At 44.0% G+C, this 21,171-nt stretch overlaps 2 long non-coding RNA genes across 2 annotated transcripts; both read right to left on the reverse strand.

The window, feature by feature from the left end:
- Window positions 1-7,285: 7,285 nt before the first annotated feature.
- On the reverse strand, window positions 7,286-18,170 carry LOC139357759 (uncharacterized). Its single transcript, XR_011611417.1, has 3 exons — window positions 18,049-18,170; window positions 17,364-17,442; window positions 7,286-7,367 (listed from the first exon to the last, which is right to left on the reverse strand). It is a non-coding gene; the product is annotated as an uncharacterized lncRNA (long non-coding RNA).
- Window positions 11,704-15,663, reverse strand: LOC139355363 (uncharacterized). The gene is made up of 3 exons (XR_980507.2): window positions 15,525-15,663; window positions 14,603-14,642; window positions 11,704-13,511 (listed from the first exon to the last, which is right to left on the reverse strand). It is a non-coding gene; the product is annotated as an uncharacterized lncRNA (long non-coding RNA).
- Window positions 18,171-21,171: the final 3,001 nt, after the last annotated feature.

The raw sequence follows: 21,171 nt of genomic DNA on the forward strand, positions 1-21,171 counted from the left end.
TCTGCTGATTTGGATGCCCTTTCTTTCTTTCTCTTGTTTAGTTGCTCTGGCTAGGACTTCCAGTACTATGTTGAATAGAAGTGGTGAAAGTGGGCATGTTTGTCTTGTTCCAGTTCTCAGGGGGAATGGTTTCAACTTTTCCCTGCTCAGTGTAATGTTGGCTGTGGGTTTGTCATAGATGGGTTTCATTACCTTAAGGTGTGTCCCTTTTGTGCTGATTTTGCTGAGGGTTTTAATCATAAAGGGATGCTGGATGTTGTCAAATGCTGTTTCTGTGTCTATTGTGATGATAATGTGATATTTGTTTTTAGTTATGTTTATGTGGTGTATCACATTTATTGACTTGTGGATGTTAAACCATCCCTGCATCCCTGGTATGAAACCATTTGGTCTTGGTGGATTATCTTTTTGATGTGCCATTGGATTTGGTTAGCTAGTATTTTGTTGAGGATTTTTGCATCTATGTTCATCAGGAATATTGGTCTGTAGCTTTTTTTTTGTTATGCCTTTCCCTGATTTTGGTATTAGGGTGATACTGACTTCATTGAATGATTTAGGGAGGATTTCCCATTTCTCTCTGTTTTGGAATAGTGTCAATAGGATTGGTATCGATTCTTCTTCAAATGTCTGATAGAATTCAGCTGTGAATGTGGTCCTGGACGTTTTGTTGTTGGCAATTTTAAAATTACCATTTCAATCTTGCTACCTATTATTGGTCTGTTCAGAGTTTCTATATCTTCCTGATTTAATCTGGGAGAGGTGATACACTTTTTTTTTTTTAAGCAAATTAATAGATGTCAATGAACAGACACTAATGCATGCCATCATAGGCCTCCTATTGGCACCCACAACAAATGACTCTTGGGAACTGCATTCCAGATTTTGTTACTTAACTCCTCCTCTAAGTAACCCTGAAATCTGAAAATGAGAGGAGGAATAGAAAAAAAGTTGAGATTTTCTATTTCCTATTGTGGGTTGAATTAGAATCACCAGAGGCAGCAGGTTCCACTACCACCGCCATCTAAATTTCAAATATTGTACTTAAGCCCTTTTTTCTTCTATTAAGAATAAAAGGTGTTATAACCAACAGTAACATTGTTAAGGCAGGGTGAGTAAGCCGGACTCCAGGAGCCAGGTGGGCAGGTGGGCAGGTGGGCAAGTGGGCAGGTGGGCAGGTGGGCAAGTGGGCAAGGGTTGTTGGAGGCGGACAGGCTGCATTGTTGCTTCCTGTGCTGCCTGCAAGGCCTGGGCGAATTCCCAGGGATGTGCATGCCCCAGTCCCTCCAGGCCCAGCGGGCGCACGAGGCTGTGGGCCTTGCGTGTCCTAGGTCACTGCATGGGGCCACAGCTGTCAGCCCTCCACCAGGTCCCCAGATGGCTTATCCTATAGGCTGCAGCTGCATACTCTCCCCCTAGAGCCTGGCATCGCGGATCCAAGGAGCTGAGGACCCAGCTGCCGCCCTCCTCCCATCTCTGAGGCCCACCGCGTCCACCATGGCCTTGGTGGTAGTCTCTGTGCCAGGCCTGGAAGCAAGCCTTCCAGGTCCTGCTCTGGAGGTTGTGCCAGCTACTGCAGGCACACGGAGCCCAGGGCATGGGCCCACCTCAGCACTGGAGCTTCCTGGCCTGGCACGCCCTGCTCCGCCGCCCTGCTTGGACGGCCAGGACTCAGCCTAGGCTTCGTGGCCACGCAGGGCTTTAGACAGCGGCACTGCAGAGCTTCCTGAGGTCGGCGAGGGCCAGGGATTGACGTAATTACACTTCTCCCTCTGCCCAATCGCTCCCTGCTGCCTGTACCGATACTGACACCAAATGAAGTTCTGGCACCCCGGACTCCCTCTCCGGGTGCCCACAGAACAGCTAGACTTTTGCTTTCTTGTCCACCCTGTATTCTCAGCGCCCTGGGCCAGGGTCCGCCTGTTCCTCACCGGTGTTTCCTGTGGGCCCAGTGGCTGCTGTTGCGCACCTGGGGAGAAGAGACTCTGAGAGGGGACACTCGCTGAGCTCCCTCACAGTGCGTCCTTGGGGTGCGCTTCCTCACCTTGTCCTCACTGCCCTCTGAGGTGGTACAATTAGCTGGATTTGTGGATGATCAAACTTAGACTCAGAGTGATTAAGTAACTCCCCCAAAGACACAGAGCAGGTATAGGGTGTTAGTTTGCCTCTAAGTCATTCTGACTCCAACACACCCATTCTTAACCACTAGACTGTTCCATCTCTTGCACTGTGGGCTGCCCAGATCTCTAAAATGTGAGCTGAGATTCACAGCAGCTGACCTATTCTGAATGTGTGCGTGTAAAAAGTAGGGTAAGTTTGTGAAACATGAAAGACCTACTGGGGCAGCCAAAGACAAAAACGCTCCTTTTAACAAAATAATGAAATACTAGACTTCTAGTGTCACTTCAACCCCAAACCCTCTCTAGACATGACAGCCAGACTGTCTAGATTTGATCAAAGAAAGTGAGATTTCATCCTCACGTCTTCAGAAAAGCAGTGTTGGAATTTGATTTCATAAAACAAAACAAAACAAAACAAAATAAAAAAAAGTTCTTCTTTATATTGAACCATAGAAATAGGAATATAGAAATCTGTCCATAAGTTCCTACCTGTAGAAAATTTATTTCAGTATAAGGTAATGGACAAGTTTTTAATCTTTGCCTTAAGAAATTCTAATTCCAATGAATGAATCAAAACAACACCCCAAATTCCTTCCTCCTCCCCTCCTCCCTGAAGCCACTGCACACACAGAGAGCCCTCAGGAGGGGACTCATTGGAGATCAGGTTCCAGAGAAGGCACCTCCCTGTCCTTGCCATTTCCCTCACATCCTTCCCCAGGCCTTTGGTGTTTCCAGGCAAACAATGCCAAAATTAACAGGGCCCGAGCTCTCCACTTAAGTAAGGTGCCCTCAGAGGACAGGATGTTCTGAAGAAGAAGATTAAATCAGCAAGTGAGGATAATGTCACCGTAACTTTGCAACATAAAGTGAAGTGGTATTGAACCATTGCCAATTATCATGTCAAAGGCCTAATTCATTTTGTTTTATCACATTTTCATGGTGCATTGTCTCAATGCCTTGTAAAGGAGCTAAGGCTAAATAAATGTTGATTTACAGGGACTAATATAATAGACCAAGGGGACTCAGAGAGGCTGTTTTGCTCCACTGGATACATCATATACATTTTCTTTTTTCAAAAGCCCCATACCTCCATCTATACATGATAGACTACAGTAATTTCAAAAGAGCTGTCGCAATCAGTCTATCAGGTAGCTAATATGCATTTTAAAAGTTTTCTAAATATGTGCTCTTATGATAGATGGTACCTGACACAAATAATTTCTGTTATGAAAGACCCTAAATACACTACATAAATATGATGTTTATATTTTAGCTTTGTGTATCCAGCCAGGGGCTCATCATGATTACTTTGGTTGGAGAAATTGCCTTCCTAACACCTTGTCAGCACTAAGCACACATAACTGCATGTGCTAGTTTATAACACGGCCTTCTTGGGGCCGCGCCTGCCCTCCTTTGCCCTCACATGCTGATTGGATATTTTTATAAACAAAGAGCATATATCCAAATACCATTCCTGTCAGAATCAAATTGTTCAATATGGAAATGTGTGCATTGTGATAGTACATCCAGAGAGCTGGCCAATAAATAAGGAAGGGTTTTGACAACTCTGGAAAGAAAATTAAATTAGATTGTCTGATGCCGAATTGGCGATGGGAATCATAATCAGGGTGGCGAGATCCATATTTTATTGTAAATATATTCCCCCGCTTTGTTCAAAATCCACAGTATGTTGGCTTTGTCACCAACCTTGCACCATAGCCAATATAAGGGGGCCTTTGATGTATAGAAGCCATAGCTTACCCAAACCCTGTCCACAGCCAGGCTGAGGCATTCTATTGTGATTTCCTGCAATCTCTCGTCATGGATTCCTGCCTCCTCTCTTCATGATAGCTCTGTTGCAGTTATGCCCCACCCACCCCGATTCGCTGGGATATCATGACTGGTTTCCTCTTTCTGATACTGTATGTATCAAGCCACACCTTTGTTTGCAAACGTCAGTGAAGATTTTGCACAAACGAGGAAGTTCCTATTACTTCACTTGACCTTCAAGGCTTTTCAGAATTTGAATTCAACATGATTTTTCAAGTCCAGCTCCTATTTCCCTGCTCTCCCAGCCACAGGAGAGAATGCATGTTGAGCATTCAAGCTGATTTGTATGTTGGATGTCCTGCCTTCTCTCAGCTGTTCTACATCTTCCAAGGACTTGTACAGGTTCCTCTGACCAATATTCATTTAAGACACAGTTTTGAAATCTGGAACATCTGTGTGCCTGTCCATGCTGGATATCTGGAACACACAGGCACACACACCCCTCTGCAGGTCTGAGGGAAAGGCAGGCACAATCATTATAATTCAAACATGGAGGGTGTCCGTGGCGCTGACTCATTATAATTCAAACATGGAGGGTGTCCGTGGCGCTGACTCATTATAATTCAAACATGGAGGGTGTCCGTGGCGCTGACTCATTATAATTCAAACATGGAGGGTGTCCGTGGCGCTGACTCATTATAATTCAAACATGGAGGGTGTCCGTGGCGCTGACTCATTATAATTCAAACATGGAGGGTGTCCGTGGCGCTGACTCATTATAATTCAAACATGGAGGGTGTCCGTGGCGCTGACTCATTATAATTCAAACATGGAGGGTGTCCGTGGCGCTGACTCATTATAATTCAAACATGGAGGGTGTCCGTAACGCTGACTCATTATAATTCAAACATGGAGGGTGTCTGTGGCGCTGACTCAGGAGAGGAAGTGTATTTTTCTGGTTTGAAAGATAGCGAAGATTTCAGAGAGGCAAAGTGCTTACCAGGCCTTGAGGAATAAATATAAGTTCATGAGGAGGACCCAGGTGAGGAAGAATGGTGTGCCATGCTAAGGGAAGAGCATGTACAGAAACATGGAAGCTCAAAGGGGGTGAAGCAGAATGACCCAAGTTCCTTGGAAATGCAGGGCAGGGGCCGGGCCTGGAGGGCTTTGCGGATCAGGGTAAGCGGCCTGTGTCTGTAGACACAGAAAACAATGAAAGTGAGAAGGAAAAATGACATACTTAGAGAAGTTTCAGAGAGCCAGTGTATGATTATGGGAGGAGAGAATTGGAAGGGGATGGAGCTGAAAGCAGGGAGGTGGCTAAGAATATTCCGAGTGGCAACGTCTTACGGACCACCTCCCCACACCTGGGTTTTTCCTTCGCTACGTCTAGAGACCTGAGCTGCAGGGGGACAATTCATTCGGCGCTTTCTCTTCCTTCCTCTGTGGTGATGTCTTTCTTGCCCAGTTAGGTCATAGTTATTAGTAGCAATGAAGACAGCAATAAGCACAAATTTTCTGAGGTCAGGGCTTTGCTCACTTTGTATTTCTTTGTATGATATCCTACAAAGTTCTATAAAAATAGTAGGTTCTAGAAAGTATTTGTGGTTGAAATTAAAGTGAGGTTACTTTGGAAAGCTCCCCATCGGGATGAAATCATAGAGAATTTTATTCCGTAGCAAAAACTCTTTAACCATGCACGCTATTTAGAAGTCTACCATTTCATGATAAGACATCAGTTGCATCTAAACAGAATGTAAAATATAAAGATGTATGTAAAATATAAATGTGACTACGAGGCCTCCTATGAGAAGTGGTGATGCAGGGAGACGGCTTAATAACCTTCCCCTTTGACATTTAAAACCAACTTTAAAACCAATATTGATGTTTAAAACCAATTTCAAACCAACATTTAAAACCAAGGACTCGAAATATTTCTAATTTTACATATTAGTTTGAATTTCCAAAAAAAAAAAAAAACCAAATCTTTAATGGTGGAGATGCAGTACTGCAACTCTGTATTTGCTTTGTGAGCTGAGAGGCTGGCAGCCATCTGGAGTGCCCGCCCATCTCGGCCACTGTGCCCCTCCTCCCCGTGAGCCGAGAGGCTGGCAGCCGTCTGGAGGTGCCCCCCCATCTCAGCCGCTGTGCCCCTCCTCCCTTTCTTTTGCTCACAGACCACAGCTTCTCATGTGGAAAATGTGTTATGAATTCAAGGCATCAAGGTTATCTGCAGAAAAGCAACAGAGTACCATTTGGTCCTTCATGACAGGTAATAGAGAAGGGTGACCATGACATACATTTTAAAGAGGCTTCTTTGAAGTTAGAGCTTTGAGATCTGATTCCAGAAGGCGCCTGCTCTTTTTCACTGTGGAGTTGAGGCTGATGGGCTCTTTCAAAACTCAACTCATGGACTCCCATGTGCAGCATTTGTGTTTTTTGTTGTCTTTACAATAGCAAAAGCTTGGAACTATCCCAAATGCCCATGAATGATACACTGGATAAAGAAAATGTGGCATATATACACTGTGGAATACTATGCAGCCATAAAAAGAATGAGTTTATGCCCTTTGCAGGGACAGGGATGAAGCCAGAAACCGTCATTCTCAGGAAACTAACACGGGAACAGAAAACCAAACACCGCATGTTCTCACTCATAATTGGGAGTTGAACAATGAGAACACATGGACACAGGGTGGGGAACATCACACACCAGGGCCTGTTGGGGGGTGGGGGACAAGGGGAGGGAGAGCATTAGGACAAATATGTAATACATGCAGGGCTTAAAATGGGTTGATGGGTGCAGCAAACCACCACGGCACGTGTATACCTATGTAACAAACTGCAGGTTCTACACATGTAGCCCGGAACTTAAAGTATAATTTAAAAAAAGAAAGTCGGTGGTCTGGTTCCCTCTTCTGCTCTGTCCTGGGTCCCTCTCTGATACTTCCTCATGAAACTTTTTCAGTTGACTGATGTGCCAAATGTTTAGTTTTAGGTGAGACTTTCCTTCCTATCTCCAGAGGCTGTGCTGTGCTTTGTTTCCTGATGTGCTCAGTTTTGTAAAAGGGTTTCCCTGAGGAGGGCCACATGCCCTGATGCATTTCATTTTTACGCGGGGCCGAGAAGCTGGGAAACCTTAGCTTGTTCCCAGGTAGGAACTTGCTGAAAGCTGCACTAATCTACTTTTATCACATTGCAACCTACCCTGGTGTGTGTGACCGAACGATGGCATCGTGCTTCCTGGAGAGCTGTCTCACAGTGTTCTTTACACAGCTGACAAGACGCTGTGTTCAGGCCGTCAAACCCCACGTTGTATGGTTTTCCTCAAACTCGTCTGCAGGGCTGTGTTCTCGGTGTACCTCACGTTGTGTTTTCCTTCCTTCCTCCGGCTGAGATAAATATTTCTCTGCTCAGTTTTTATCTTTCTGACAGAGAAAGAACGAAATGTGTAGTCTGCTATTCCTGAAGAAACATGTCCTGTAACAAGAATGAAGTTTAGCAACAGAATGGAAAATAGACAGAAATAAACATATTTGACCTTTGGATTTCTAAGAGAAGAACAAGAAAAGAACCCTCCCGCTGCTACTCTGTAACTGTGCAGGCTCGAGCACGCCTTTCCGAGCCTCAGTCTCCTCGTCCGTAGACTGGGGACGATAATGCCTGCTCCACAGGTTGCCGTAAGAATGAAATGATCTAAAAATCCTTAGCGCACAGTTCCTGGCACATAGTGAGGGCTTCATTACGGTTGACATTAGACTTCATTTTCTTTTCCACAGTGGGGAAACATGAAACCAAAAATCACCTCTCCTTCAATAGTTTTCATATAATTCCGAGGCAAATGTTTTGAAATATACTTTGGTACAATTTGCACGAGTGTCTAAGAAACCCTTACGGCAGTTCCAGTGATTCATAAAAGGCAATGTGAGGACCACTGTTAGTTCTGCTGAATCAGGATTGCTGATTGCTGAGTCAGGATTGCTGATCAATGAATGTTAAATCTACCTAAACATGAATGTTTGAAAACCAGGGCAATTCAAGGATTGATTTATAGAAACTCATATTAAAAACAATGACTACAAAGAATTCCATGGCATTATCTGACACTGCATGAAGATGCTTTCAGTGAGCACCTGAAGGTCTTGCTGCTCTTGCTGAGCTGACACTGAGACCCTGAGGACGGAAGGCAATGCTGCTCTGCCGCCAGCCAGCCTGGGAACCGCGAGGAGCCTCAGGATTCTTGCTGATGGAAGATCAATGGCTTCTGACATTTATAAATGGCTGGGAAACATGTGTTTACTGACTATAACAGGCACGTTCCTACTTTTTTCCATGTTGAGTTTGTTGGTGAGCAAGAAGCTGCCATCTTCTAGGCTTTGGGCTTTGGCTCAGATTTCAGTGAACCAAAGAAGAGGCAGTAAACAATATTAAAATTTTCTTTATTTTTAAAGAAAATAGACACTGACTTACAAATGGAGTGAAATATAGAAGGCTCATAATATAGAGAGCCTATATAGCATTGCTTTTCTTGTTTTGAAATTAATATATAGACATTGTAGAGAGTTTGGAAATTGCATAAAAGTACAAGGAATAAAATGTCACCATCCAAAAGATTAACGCTGTTAAAATTTGTGGGTTTTGTGTTCTGGGTTTCTATATATATACATGCATATTTTTACAAAGCTGGGGTTGTGCTGTTTATACTCTGTGGTTATTTGTTTTTGACCTAGAACATATTCATGGGCGTTTTTATAGCATTGAAATTTCTCTTAAACCATGATTTTTCTCAGCTAGCTGGCATTCTATATGGTAATGATTTATTATTTACTTATTTATAGAGAGCACCAATTTTTTATAGGGCTTCTTTCCTTAGAACCTGAATAATATTTCTGCTAATTTATGTAGCTGGCAAAGTGTAATTCTTTTCCAGTTCAACCACTGGAATGTTTAAAGCTCCATTTTTAATTTACGTGACAGCTCAAATATGACTTTCTAAGACCTGCCACATAACAAGCTTGCACCCCACTGGTTCTCTGTCCTGCGGCACCAGAGCTGAGGGGCTGCCTGACCTTGCTCCCTGGTCCTCTTGGTCGACCTGTTCAGCTCCAGCTAAATGTAGGAATATAGGCTTCACGTGGCCAGCTTTTGTTTTCCAAAACCAGAAATTCAGATTTTTGTAAAACAAATGTTATTTTATATTGACAACTATTTACATTTGGAAATAAAATCACTGGGGGCAAGCAAAGTGCATTTGCAGCTGGAGTTGGTCCTTTGTTCCCGGCCGGTGTGTCTTCTGCAGGTGGGCCCTCTGGGCACGCTGCTTCCTGCAGAGCCTCCAGTGAACCTTCCCTGCTCCCACAACCTGTGAGACTTTCATGCTTTTCGTTTTTGGGGAAATTGTGCTTAGAGTCTACCATGTCCCCCAAGGACTCAGCTGCTGGGGGAAGAAGTCAGAGAGACTGGAGAGCCTTCCTTCGTCCTGCCCTGTTGCCTGCCTGCTCTGATGGGAGACAAGAAACGGGCCACGTCTCATAGGAACATCCTACCAAGTGATGATACTGGCAAGCAAGTGAATACGATGGTGGGAAGGCACATGACTGGTTTTGGGTTCCTATTTGCTGCTCACTGTGCTAGGTGTTGCATCCATGGGATCTAATCTTTATCAGAACTCTAAGAGGAAGGTATTCATGTCTCACTTTACATGAGAAAGCTGAGGTTCAAATCCATTTAAACTAACTTTCCTGAGGCCACACAGTTCTTGCTGACTGAAGTGGGATTTGGCATCTCGTGTCCCCACCTGCAAAGGTCATGCCTTCTCTACATGCCTTACTGCTTCCTGCTGTTAGATAAATGTAGCTCACAAATAAAATGATGTCCCAAATGCTGTGCACACTATAACTTGTTGGGCAAACGTTTTTTATTATTTCTTGAGAGACGGAATCTGGGAAAATCCTGACCGGAAAGTTGTCGTCAGGGTGGTACTCCCAATGCAGGATAGTAACCTGGGTGCAGGATGGTACCCCTAGTGGAGGATGGTACACCCTGTGCAAAACAGTACCCCTCATGCAGGACGGTACCCCCGGCGGAGGACAGTACCCCTGGTATAGGATGTATCCCGAGTGTAGGATGGTATACTTGGTGTAGGATGGTGCCCCTGGTGTAGAACAGTACTCCTTGTACCCCTGTGGAGAACAGTGGCCCTGGTGTAGGACAGTGCCCCCTGTACCCCCCTGTGTAGGATGGTATCCCTGGTGTAGGACAGTAGCCCCAGTGCAGGATGGTATCCTTGGTATAGGACAATAGCCCTGGTGTAGAACAGTACCCCCCATACAGGATGGATGGTACCCCCAGTGTAGAATGGTACCCCCTGTGCAGGACAGTACCCCCCGTGCAGGATGGTATCCCTAGTACAGGATGGCACCCCCATGCACGATGGTACCCCCTGTGCAAGACAGTAACCCCCATGCAGGATGGTACCCCCTCTGCAAGATGGTACCCCCCATGCATGGCAGTATCCCCAGTGAAGGACAGTAACCCCATGCAGAATGATACTCCCCATGCAGGACAGTACCACCCATGCACAACGGCACCCCCCATGCAAAATGGTACCCCCCGTGCACGACAGTACCCCCATGTGTGCTCGTGGCACAGAGGTAGAACAGGGGCTGCTGGCAGGGACTGAGTGGAGAAAGTCGGAGACTGTGGAAGGTCATTGGCCTGGGGTGGCCTGGACATGGCCAAAGAGAAGCCAGCCACAGGCAAAACAGAAGGAACATGAAGACAAATTAGGGTATTTAATTATCTTAGTGTTATTTCAGAGCTAACATTCATTTAATACATTTTATTGACAATGATTATGTGTCAGACACTGTTCTAGGGCCTCAGAACCAAATAAAAAAGGCTCCTGCCCTTGCGGAACCCACATTTTGGTGGCCTCTCCCTCACCTTCCTGCAACTAAAGGCATATTTAAAATATTGTAGCAATTTAGATTCTCCAGATGGCATAGGAAACATGGACCTTCCCCGTGGCCTGTACCCATCCCTCAACAGAGAAAGGCAATTGCCAGCACCTGGGCAGTTGTCTGACGACCCCAATGGCCCACTCTGATCTAAAAGGCAGAGAAGCCCCGGCAAGGTTTGCTCCAACGACACGTGGACCGTGGGGCTTGGTGGGTGAGCGGCTCAGTCTCTGCTGGCAGTCTGGAAATCGCTCCCTTGCATCTTCTAATTATGTTTTCAGCCAGGAGTTCTGTTCACCATGGTTAGTGCTTTTTTTTTTTTTTTTTTTTTTTTTCTTTTTTTTTTTTTTCGGAGTCTTGCTCTTGTCACCCAGGTTGGAGTGTAATGGCGTAATTTCAGCTCACTGCAACCTCTGCCTCCCATGTTCAAGCGATTCTCTTGCCTCAGCCTCCCTAGTAGCTGGGATTACAGGCGTGCACCACCATGCCTGGCTAATTTTTGTAGTTTTAGTAGAGACGGGGTTTCACCATGTTGGCCAGGGTGGTCTTGAACTCCTGACCCCAGGTGATCCGCCCACCTCAGCCTCCCAAAGTGCTGGGATTACAGGCGTGAGCCACCGCACACAGCCAGTTAGTGCTTTTTCTCACGGGTATTCTGTTCTGCTGAAGTTTGAACACGAATTTCCTGGTAATACTGTGATGGTAAGGGGGGAACTACATTATGACCATTGGTCAAGTTAATAGCAATGGTTTAAAAATAAGCACAAGATGGAGGCTGACACTTAAACTATGTGGTCGGAGCACAGGCGTCACTGAAGTCACATGCGCACGCTTCCTTCTTCCAGCTTTTCCCCCTCACTCACTCATAGTCCACCCATAAAGGCCACGGCTGCAATCCATAAACGCGGGGCTCTGCTGCAGAGCCATGTGGAGGTGACTGGAATGTCTGGAGGCAGGACCACCATGGGGTTCAGCAGCTGTTGCTCAGCTAAGGGAGGCTTCCTCCACCATGGAAAAGCGCCTCTGCCAGCGGCCCTTCCAGAAGCAATTGCAGAGGTTTTCGCTTTGCGTGGCTACAGGTGAGACAGTGCTGTGGTCCTGCACAGGTAGCCAGGTAGCCAGGCAGCGGGATGCCCTGCAGGGGCCTGGCTGTGGGGGGCCTGGATCTGCCCAGCAGCTTCATCCGATGCTGACTGTAAAGGAGGCTCATGGTGTGCACCTTCAGGTGGTTAGCGAGCCCCAGTCTGATATGGGCGAATGTTCAGACTGCGTGGCCATTACAATATCATAATCATGATGTCTCAGAGGCTAAAGAAATGGTATTTATGATTCTAACTCCATTCAGCGATGTTCTCATGTTGATTCAGTCTGGGGTGCTGACAAGAGGATGAGAGAGATTCCAGCCTTTGGAGTCACACTGATGGGAGGGGGCTCGCATCCACATGGGTGTGTAGCAGACACGGTTGGACTTCCCTGACATTCACTTTCCCTTTCCTACATTGTGGGACCATCCAGAGTTTCACCCTGAACCCAGGGACCAGCCAAAGACCCTCCTTCCCAGGTACCCTGGAACAAGGTATGACCCTGGCCCTGAGTTCTCCCAGGGATAGAGAGGAAGGGTCATGTCCTCAGGGGGCGAGCACGTCCTCATCCTCTTTCCCTCCTCTCTTAGGGCTGGAAAATATTTGCTTAGTGTGATTAGGCCTTTTGCAAATTAGCTTACCGGGAGAAATGCACAAGCGTATTTTTCCTTTGTCAATAGCAACGCAATATCCTTCCTTAGGATGATTTTCCCCCAAAACAGGAACCGTGCCTCATGGTAAGAATGGGAAGGTCAAGGGGTCTTCCTTCTAGGGACGCTCAGGTGGCTCTGCTGGCAGTGGCGTGGAATGGGCTGACACACCTGCACTCCATGCTAATGCCGTTGGTTACTGCTTCAAGGCTCTTGGACGTGCCTCCAGGTTAATGGACACATTCTGGATAAGGAAAGAAGTTGTTTTTCCTTTTTCTGTGTGTGGTGAATTTTTTTGGTGAGTCTTGGATCTGTGACTTGACCTCATCAACATCAGGCTGCCACATCTGGAGCTGGGAGCTGTTGCTGGGATCACAGGCTGGTTGGACTGTCTTAGTAGTGTTTCATTTGGGGAGGAAGATGGGGCCGCTCCATCTTCCTGGTGCCTTTCTCCCATGTGGGAATTAGATTGAGAGAGATTTTATGACAGAAGTTGCTGTTTGGCGCTGGTCCAGTTTGCAACTTGATAATCAGATGGAGATGAATGTAGTGAACGTGAAGATGCAGGGAAGTGGGAGTGTGCATCTGTGTGGATCAGCAGTAACCCCGGTGGGGTGGGGCGTTCATTTTATTCTCTATGTAAGCATTGCCGGCTTAGAGCTGGAAGGGAGCTTTCAGATCATCTGGTCAGATTTTACAGAACAGGAAAGTGAGATGCAGAGCCTGACAGCAACTGGACCATCATAGCCTCAAAGCTGGGCTGCAGCCTCTAACCACTTTCCTTCCCAGCCCAGCACGTTTCCCTCTGCAGATCATCTTGGGTTTCACATAAAATGTTTGCTCTTGTTGGTAGGCATATCTTTAAAATCCCTGTGAGTGGGTATATTTTACACTCCTTTTCATATTTCCACTTGATGATTTTGTGCATAAGATCTAAAAATAAAATGCATATCCATCATTATAGATATAAATATAATGTTAAAAAATGATCACTCTTCCCCATCCCTTTTGTGAGCATGAAGTTAGGATCTACATGAAACTCAGGAAAGTTTACTCTTCTTGTTACTATAGCAAAAAAAAAAAAAAAAAGCTCTTGTAGTTTGAAAAAGTATAAAATATTTATCTCATTTTCCTTCTTCCTGAACCCCTTCTTTCTTTATTCACCTTCATATAAAAATGTAAAATTCCAATCTCAAATTGTATGCTTGTATTAGTCTTCCCAAATAGCTAATTGAGTTGAAAACACAGATTTATTTAAATATGTATATATCAGTATTGTTGCTTTTTAAGAATTAAAAATATATTTTAAACCTAAAAATATAAGGTGTTGATTCATTATACAGTGTGAACCACTGCAAACAAGCACTTGATAGAAAAATGGCTCTTCCTATATTGAAAAATCTGATTTGGTTGTAAGTATTTTGTCATTTGAAATTGTAGTAGTTTCTTATCCATCGACATGTAGGTTGTAGAAGCTAGAGCTGTTCTAGGGACTAAAGATATATATATATATATATATCTGAAAGCCCATATATATTTCATATATATATGAAATTTTATATATATATTATTTCACATATATGTTTTTCATATGTATATTATTTCATATATATAATAAAACAGCCTTATCCACTAGGGACCTATGTTCTAAGCAGATGACAACTGAATTTACAGAAAACATTTGTCTTCCCCATGAAACTACAGAGATATGAGCAACATTATTACAGAATATTCAGAAATACTATTGCAGGACATTAATTTCCTAATTCTGTTTTATAGAGTTGGGCCAGAAATATTAACCTTCTGGGTTTATTATGAAAATGCAGAAGCATTCTTTTATTCAATTCTTAATCTTTGGGACAATAATTCATGATAATTCCAAAAATTTGAGTGTTGATCATTTAAAAATGTCCTACTGTGCACATTCAAGAGCTGTGCACATTCATTAAAAATTGTGAACATTTCTGCGGTCCAGACTTTCTGGGGAGATGGTCACAGGTAGGTTACCCCACGCCGGTGCTCACCTGCTGAGAGGTCATTTGTTCAGTTCTTTGCCAAGGTGTCCTGGAATGGAAAGGACTAATGAGTATGTTCAACTCAGAAACATATACTATTCAGGAAATCAGTAGTAAACTTGGAGAATTAAATAGACCCATTCATAATTAAAGAGCTGAATTACTGTACTAATGAATTTCCTTCCTGGAAAGAGGAATCTGATGGTCTCATCCATCTGTTCCTTCTTCCTTCACTTTGTTACTTTTCTTTTCTTTCTTTTTTTTAAATAGTGTGTTACTGTTTTCTTAAATCAAGGTTACTCCAGCTCATTCTCCTTCATACTTTTTGATTGTTCTCACATTAAAAAAAAAAAAAAAAAATCACCCATTGACTAGAGAAGAATTTTTACTGCACTTCCCTGAACTCCTTGTCAATTAGATTAGAAAACAGTAAGAGGAGTAAAAAGAGATTCTCATCTTGCTTTCCATACATTACAGATAATCACCCAGCACCCATTACACGGCTGCATTCAGCTACAAATGACACTGGGCATTCACTCAGCACTAAGGGCTGAATTTCTCAGCGCTGGCTGATTGGCTGATTGGCTGAGGTCAGTCTACCCAGCACTTTGAAGGGCTGCAGCTTACGGCTGTTGGGCAGGGGGCTTGGCGCTAACTACTTTGAAAGCAGGCAACCGAGTGCTTTTGATTAAATATGGAAAAGCCAGCAGGGAGCCTTGGCAGCATGACATTTGAAATGAGTCCTCCAAAATTTTTTCAACTCTCGAGTGCTTTAATGTCTTGAGCAGGTTGAAATTAATGCAAAGCCTAAAATTGAAATGACAAGCATGCGTTAGGATTCCGTGGAACCCCGAGGAGGGCACCAAGAGGGCTGGGTGAAGCCTCTCTCAGTGGTGAACCCTGAGTTTCGCCTGAATCGGAGAAAGCATACCTGAGTTCGAGGGCAGGTTATGGCTCTTAGTCCGCTTAGATTTCTTCTGACCATGCCAGCCACAGGGCTCTCTTGCTCCCTCCAGCTGCTGCAGAGCAGGCAACCTTCCAGGGCTTCCGGTGTCAGCTCTCCCCGCTTCCTGCCACGTGTCCAGCATCACAGGAAATCCGGCCTCCTGCGCCCTCACCCACTTCGAGTTCCTTGTCTCTCAGGGCAGGGCCGGGACACGCGTTTAGCGCAAGTTATCTGTTTCGTTTTAAAATGTGAAATGACTTCCATCCTTCATGACTGTGCTCTTCAGACCCAGAGAACAGGACGGACGTTCCCGCCCAGCCTTATGACTCCGTGAGCCTCTGTTTTCTTAACTGTAAAATGGAGCCAATATTGTCGCCCCTCACTACCTCAGAGGTTGTTTGAGGAAGGAGAGAACCTCTGCAAAGAACTGAGTTCAGATGTTATGCAGACATAAGATACTATTATCGAAATAATAATAATCTTTTAGTTTTTGGACTTCTAAGCTTCAGCCTCCTCACACAGTGTTTGCTATGGAAGCTCAATGAACAATTAAATTTGCAGATTTCCTTGATTAGTATTTTTTGTTCCAGAAGACAAACACTATAATTTCAAGAATATTCTCTATATTTTTTAAGGGCTTACAAAGAAAAACACAATGTAAAAATAGCCTGATTTTCTAAAATGCTCAGAGAATGATGTATTCTGATACACCTAATTTCTGGCTAACTGGCTAAACAAATATTCCTTTTCTTTAAACTTTATTATTGAATATGGAAAGGCCTTATTTGCTTTTCTTATTGCAGCATGATATGTAATATGAATCTTTAGTGCATTTCATCTTCGATGAAGGATTGCTTTTGAAAATATGAACCGTTTTCAGGGTGGCCATAGGTTTAACTCACAGGTGTTGGTTGGAAACTCAGTAACAACGGGTCTGAACTCTGATTTCTGTTACTTATCTTTCTTAAGATGGAGTTTTTAATAACTTACATCTCTTTTAATTTAGTTAGTAGTGAGTACATATTACAATGAAATGCCGCACATGTTAACCCTTTTGTGACTTCCTTCACCCCCCCAATCTGAATAAGCAAAATGTTCACTTGAGTTGATGGGAGTGCAAGCTCAGTGTGGTGGGGGATGTGTCCCTCAGGGCTGCAAGTGCTGCAAACTCAGTCCAAAAATGAGTTCAGTTAGATCATTGATTCACTAAGTTAGAGAGAGGAGGAATTTTGTTTCGTTTTGCTTTGAATCAGCTACTGGTTCCAGTAAGGCAATTAAAGAGTCCAGTTTTGGAATAGTTGTAGGTATTATAATTTTAAGCTAGGCACTCTTAGATTTGAAGAATCTGAATTATAAATGAAATAATAGAATTTAGTGCAAGATGAAATTTGTAGAGTCTAGGAATTACAGCCCTGTGCGATTTAATGTCTTTTCACAGGCATAACTGATATCTCTATATTTGAACTATAGGCTTTCTAATCTAGATGGTGACTGGAAGCCATTTCTCAGCTCGTCCTTGTGGCCTGCAATAGAAACGGAATTTCTCAGAGGCACAGCTGGCCCAAGTGGCAAAGTCTTAAAGGGGATCCTGGTGCCACCCCCGGACTGCAGAGTAAGCTGGAGTGCAGAGGGGAGGGGAGAAAGCACCGTATATTTACCGATGATAGGGCTCAAGCTGGTGTGGGGCTTGGCTCAGGGACGTTGCTCCAAAACTCCAAGAAAGAAAAAAGAAAAGGTTTCATTCAGTCCTCACAACAAGCTTGCAAGTAAAGTGATCTCGTTTGATATAGAGGACACTCATCCTCAATGAAGTTGACAACTCACCCGAGGGTTCAAAGGTCACGGTGGAAACCAATTATTTCAGCCCCTTCTTCCCTGGTTTCCTTTCCTTCCCCAAATCCAGCTACAAAGAAATGATGAAAACGACAATTTACTCATCATAAAAGTAGAAGATAACATGGCTTAACCAAGTTACCGAGATTAGTCGAAGAAAGCCAGGAAGAGCAGCTGTCCTTGTATTAATACTATGATCAACACCTGCAGTGCTCACGTGGCCTGAAATCAACGTGCACAAACCCTTTCCCATGGGAGCCCTGAGAGAAGCCTCTGGAGACTCGCACTTGGCTGCCACATGGCACGTTGATTTGATTGTGACCCCGGGAAAAGCCCTTCATCTCCTTTGGAATTTGCTGACCCTTGTTTGTGGGTCTCACCTTGAGCCTTTGAAAGGGGATCTAAGGCCCCAGATAGCTTTTCTTTTGTGAGGGTCGGTTTCGGTGGGGAAACATCCGTAATTTGAAGAGTGGTATAAAATGAATAGAATAACATCTAGCATCTTCTAGTTATTCAGTAAATATCTGTTGAATAACAAAATACATACTACTTGACCATTTAAAAAAAAAAATGTGGATAGTTGAATTGGGAGAATGCACAGCTGGTTATCTAAGTGACCACTGGGTGTCACTGTTTACCCACTGACCGACCATCAGTTTTTTTTTTTTTCTCTCACCTGGTCAGGACAAAAGCCTCTGGAAGCTGGTCCAGATGCAGAGATTTCAAGTTTGTTTCTTATAAGTAACCTGTTATCTCAGGAGGAAAAAGGGTGATTCCTGTGTTATTCACTTCAGGATATTTTCTGCATTCTGTAATTTAGATGGAGAGCTGTGTTTTCTGTTTCTTCATCTCCCTTTTGTCCTCCTAAAGAAGTTTTCTTTTGCTAACAAAAACAAGAGTTTTTATTTTGCAATTTATCTTGAAAATAGGAACGCTGGTGCGAACATTAGTTGGTACAAGACGGCAGGTTTCATATGTAACTTTAACAGGAAACTATTGCAGGTGCTGAAAGTAAAATCTCACCTTGTCAGGCTCAGTGGATCGTGATTGTTGTTGCAGTGAGCTTCCTGGAAATAGAGGCCGTTCTCACTCTCTGGTGAAAGCATAGATTGGGCTTCAAAGGCCACCTCCACTGTTCTGATCTTTGGTCTCTAAGGTGATGCTCAACATCTTTGATCCTCAGAGTTCTTTGCCCCCCAGCAGGGCTTCTCACCCCACTCCCGGGGCTGCTGGGAAGTACCAAGTTCAAATTCAAAATTTCTTGTTTTCCTCTTTAGGGGTGTTCTGCTAACATCAGAGCTGATGGGTCTTGAAGGAATGTTGTGTTTCCTCTGCTCTTCCCTTCGTGATGTAATTTACCCATTCTTTATAACACAGTCTAATATGGGTTGGGCCAAATAGCTGGAATTCCTAAGTCAGAAGTTTTCTCTGAAAGGCACATAATTGACTCACTTGTCCGTGTCTGTGGATTTCACTGCTGCAACAAGAGGACCTAGAAAACAGCCATCTTAAGACCTGAAGAGGCCTCAGAATTTATCCAGTTTAGTTTTTTTTTTTTTTTTGGATGCATTTTACTCTTTCTTCAACATTCCATAGAGGGCTATAAAACCTTACAAGTGGGAGGTCTTAACATTTCCCCATAAGACCAATGATGTGAGTACAACCTGCAGAAAACAAAAAGAATCCAATTAGACAGTCCCTGGCCACTCCTTTCTCAGCCCTCCTTTCCTGCCCACACCTCCCCTGCAGGAGCTCTGCTAATTCCTCACTGTATCTTGGTATCCTCTCCTTTAAAGGGAGAAGAAAAAGATGAGCACTTATGTTTCCTGAATCGAATGCATTCTAGGCTGATGAAGAGTGATGGCTACCATTACTTGACTTCTTTCTCTGAGCAGGACTTGTGTTCAGTTTTTTATTTTCACAATGTCATTTAATTCTCACTACAGTCCCATGAGATGCTCCAAGTTTTCCCTAATTTACAGATGAGAAAACTGGAGCACCAATGGAGGTTAAATGGCCTGCACAAAATCACCCAACTAACACCTGGTGATTTCTGATTCCCTTGCTTTTTAAAAATTGATACACGATATTTTATGTACTTATGGGGTATATGTGATATTTTGTTACATGCATAGAATTTGCAGTGATCAAGTCAAGGTATTTGGGGTGTCCATCACGTCAAGTACTGACCATTTCTATGTCTTGGGAACATTTCAAGTCCTTTTTCCCAGTTACTTTGAAATATACATCGTTGTTAACTATAGTCACCCACTCTGAATTGAACATTGGAACTTACACCTTTTGTCTAACTGTATGTTTACACCCATTGACTCATCTCTGTTCACACTCCCACCCATACACCCTTCCCACCCACACATCCTCCCACCCACACACCCTTCCCACCCACGCATCTTCCCACCCACACACCCTTCCCACCCACACACCCTTGTGAGCCTCTGGTATCCATCATTCTATTCTCGACCTCCATGAGATCAATTTTTTTTTTTTAATAGTTCCCACATTTGAGTGAGAACTCAGGATATTTGTCTTTCTGTGCCTGGCTTATTTCACTTAACACAATGACCTCCAGAGACTCCTTTGCTTTTAACCACTCACCTACTTAGGGGGATGTTGGGTTCAGTGTTGTGGTCTGTAATAGAGAGGGTTTTTCAGTCACTCACTGCTTTTAGCTCATGGTGAAGGCGTTTGGAGCCACATGGAACTAGACCTGACTATCAGCTGCAAGAACAGGAGGATTTCACTCAATTTCTCTTTTGCTCCTGAAAACATTTCCCTAGATGCCTCATTTATCCGCATGTGGCTATTGCACATTGTATGTGATATGGTTTGGCTGTGTCCCCACCCAAATCTCATCTTGAATTGTAATAATCCCCACATGTCAAGGAGGGTGGTCAGGTGGAGGTAACTGAATCATGGGGGCAGTTTCCTCCATACTGTTCTTGTGTTTGTGAATAAATCTCATGAGACCTGATGGTTTTATAAATGGGAGTCCCCTGCACACGGTGTCTCTTGCCTGTGGCCATGTAAGATGTGACTTTGTTCCTCCTTTGCCTTCCGCCATGATTGTGAGGGTTTCCCAGCCATGTGAAACTGTGAGTCTATTAAACCTCCTTCCTTTATAAATTATCCAGTCTCAGGTATGTCTTTATTAGCAGCGTGAGAACAGACAAATGCAGTATGCCTGTGTCAAAATCTCTCATATACCCCATAAATAAATGCACTTACTGTGTACCCACAAATACTAAAAATGAGATTTTAAAAAAAGATTTCTTCAGCAGCTGTGGTTGGCTGGGCACTGTGCTAGCTGAAGGCACCTTTATCTTCCCCCTTGCTTAGCTTCATGGAGGCCATGAGTCCCCCAGTCCTCACCCCTCCCTTGCAAGTTGGAATTAGACTTATTAGAACTACCTGATGGAGCTCAGTTAAACTTACAAAAAATGAAAGACAAAACTAAAATAGCCTGCTCAGTTTATAGCTCTCAGCCAAAATCTCCAATGAGTGGTGGGCGAGGTACATTTCTGTTAGGGAGGTTGAGAGTTTTCTATGTGAATCAGTGTGTATATGTACAGAAGGCAGCCCCATGCATGTGTTTTGAAGACTAAGTGTGTGTCAAGGAAGTGTGTGATGCCTGGGTTTAGAGGGTGGGAGGGGCCTGCTACCATTTGCAGCAGAAGCTACCCTGGGGAAGGCTTACCCTCTGCATATTGATTGCCTGAGGGTTTCCATGAATATTGATTTAGGAAAGGCCAATGGTGTTTACGCTGCTGAATATGCATCA

The sequence above is a fragment of the Macaca nemestrina genome, chromosome 13, assembly GCF_043159975.1.
Source record: "Macaca nemestrina isolate mMacNem1 chromosome 13, mMacNem.hap1, whole genome shotgun sequence".
In the NCBI taxonomy this organism is placed as follows: Eukaryota; Metazoa; Chordata; class Mammalia; order Primates; family Cercopithecidae; genus Macaca; species Macaca nemestrina.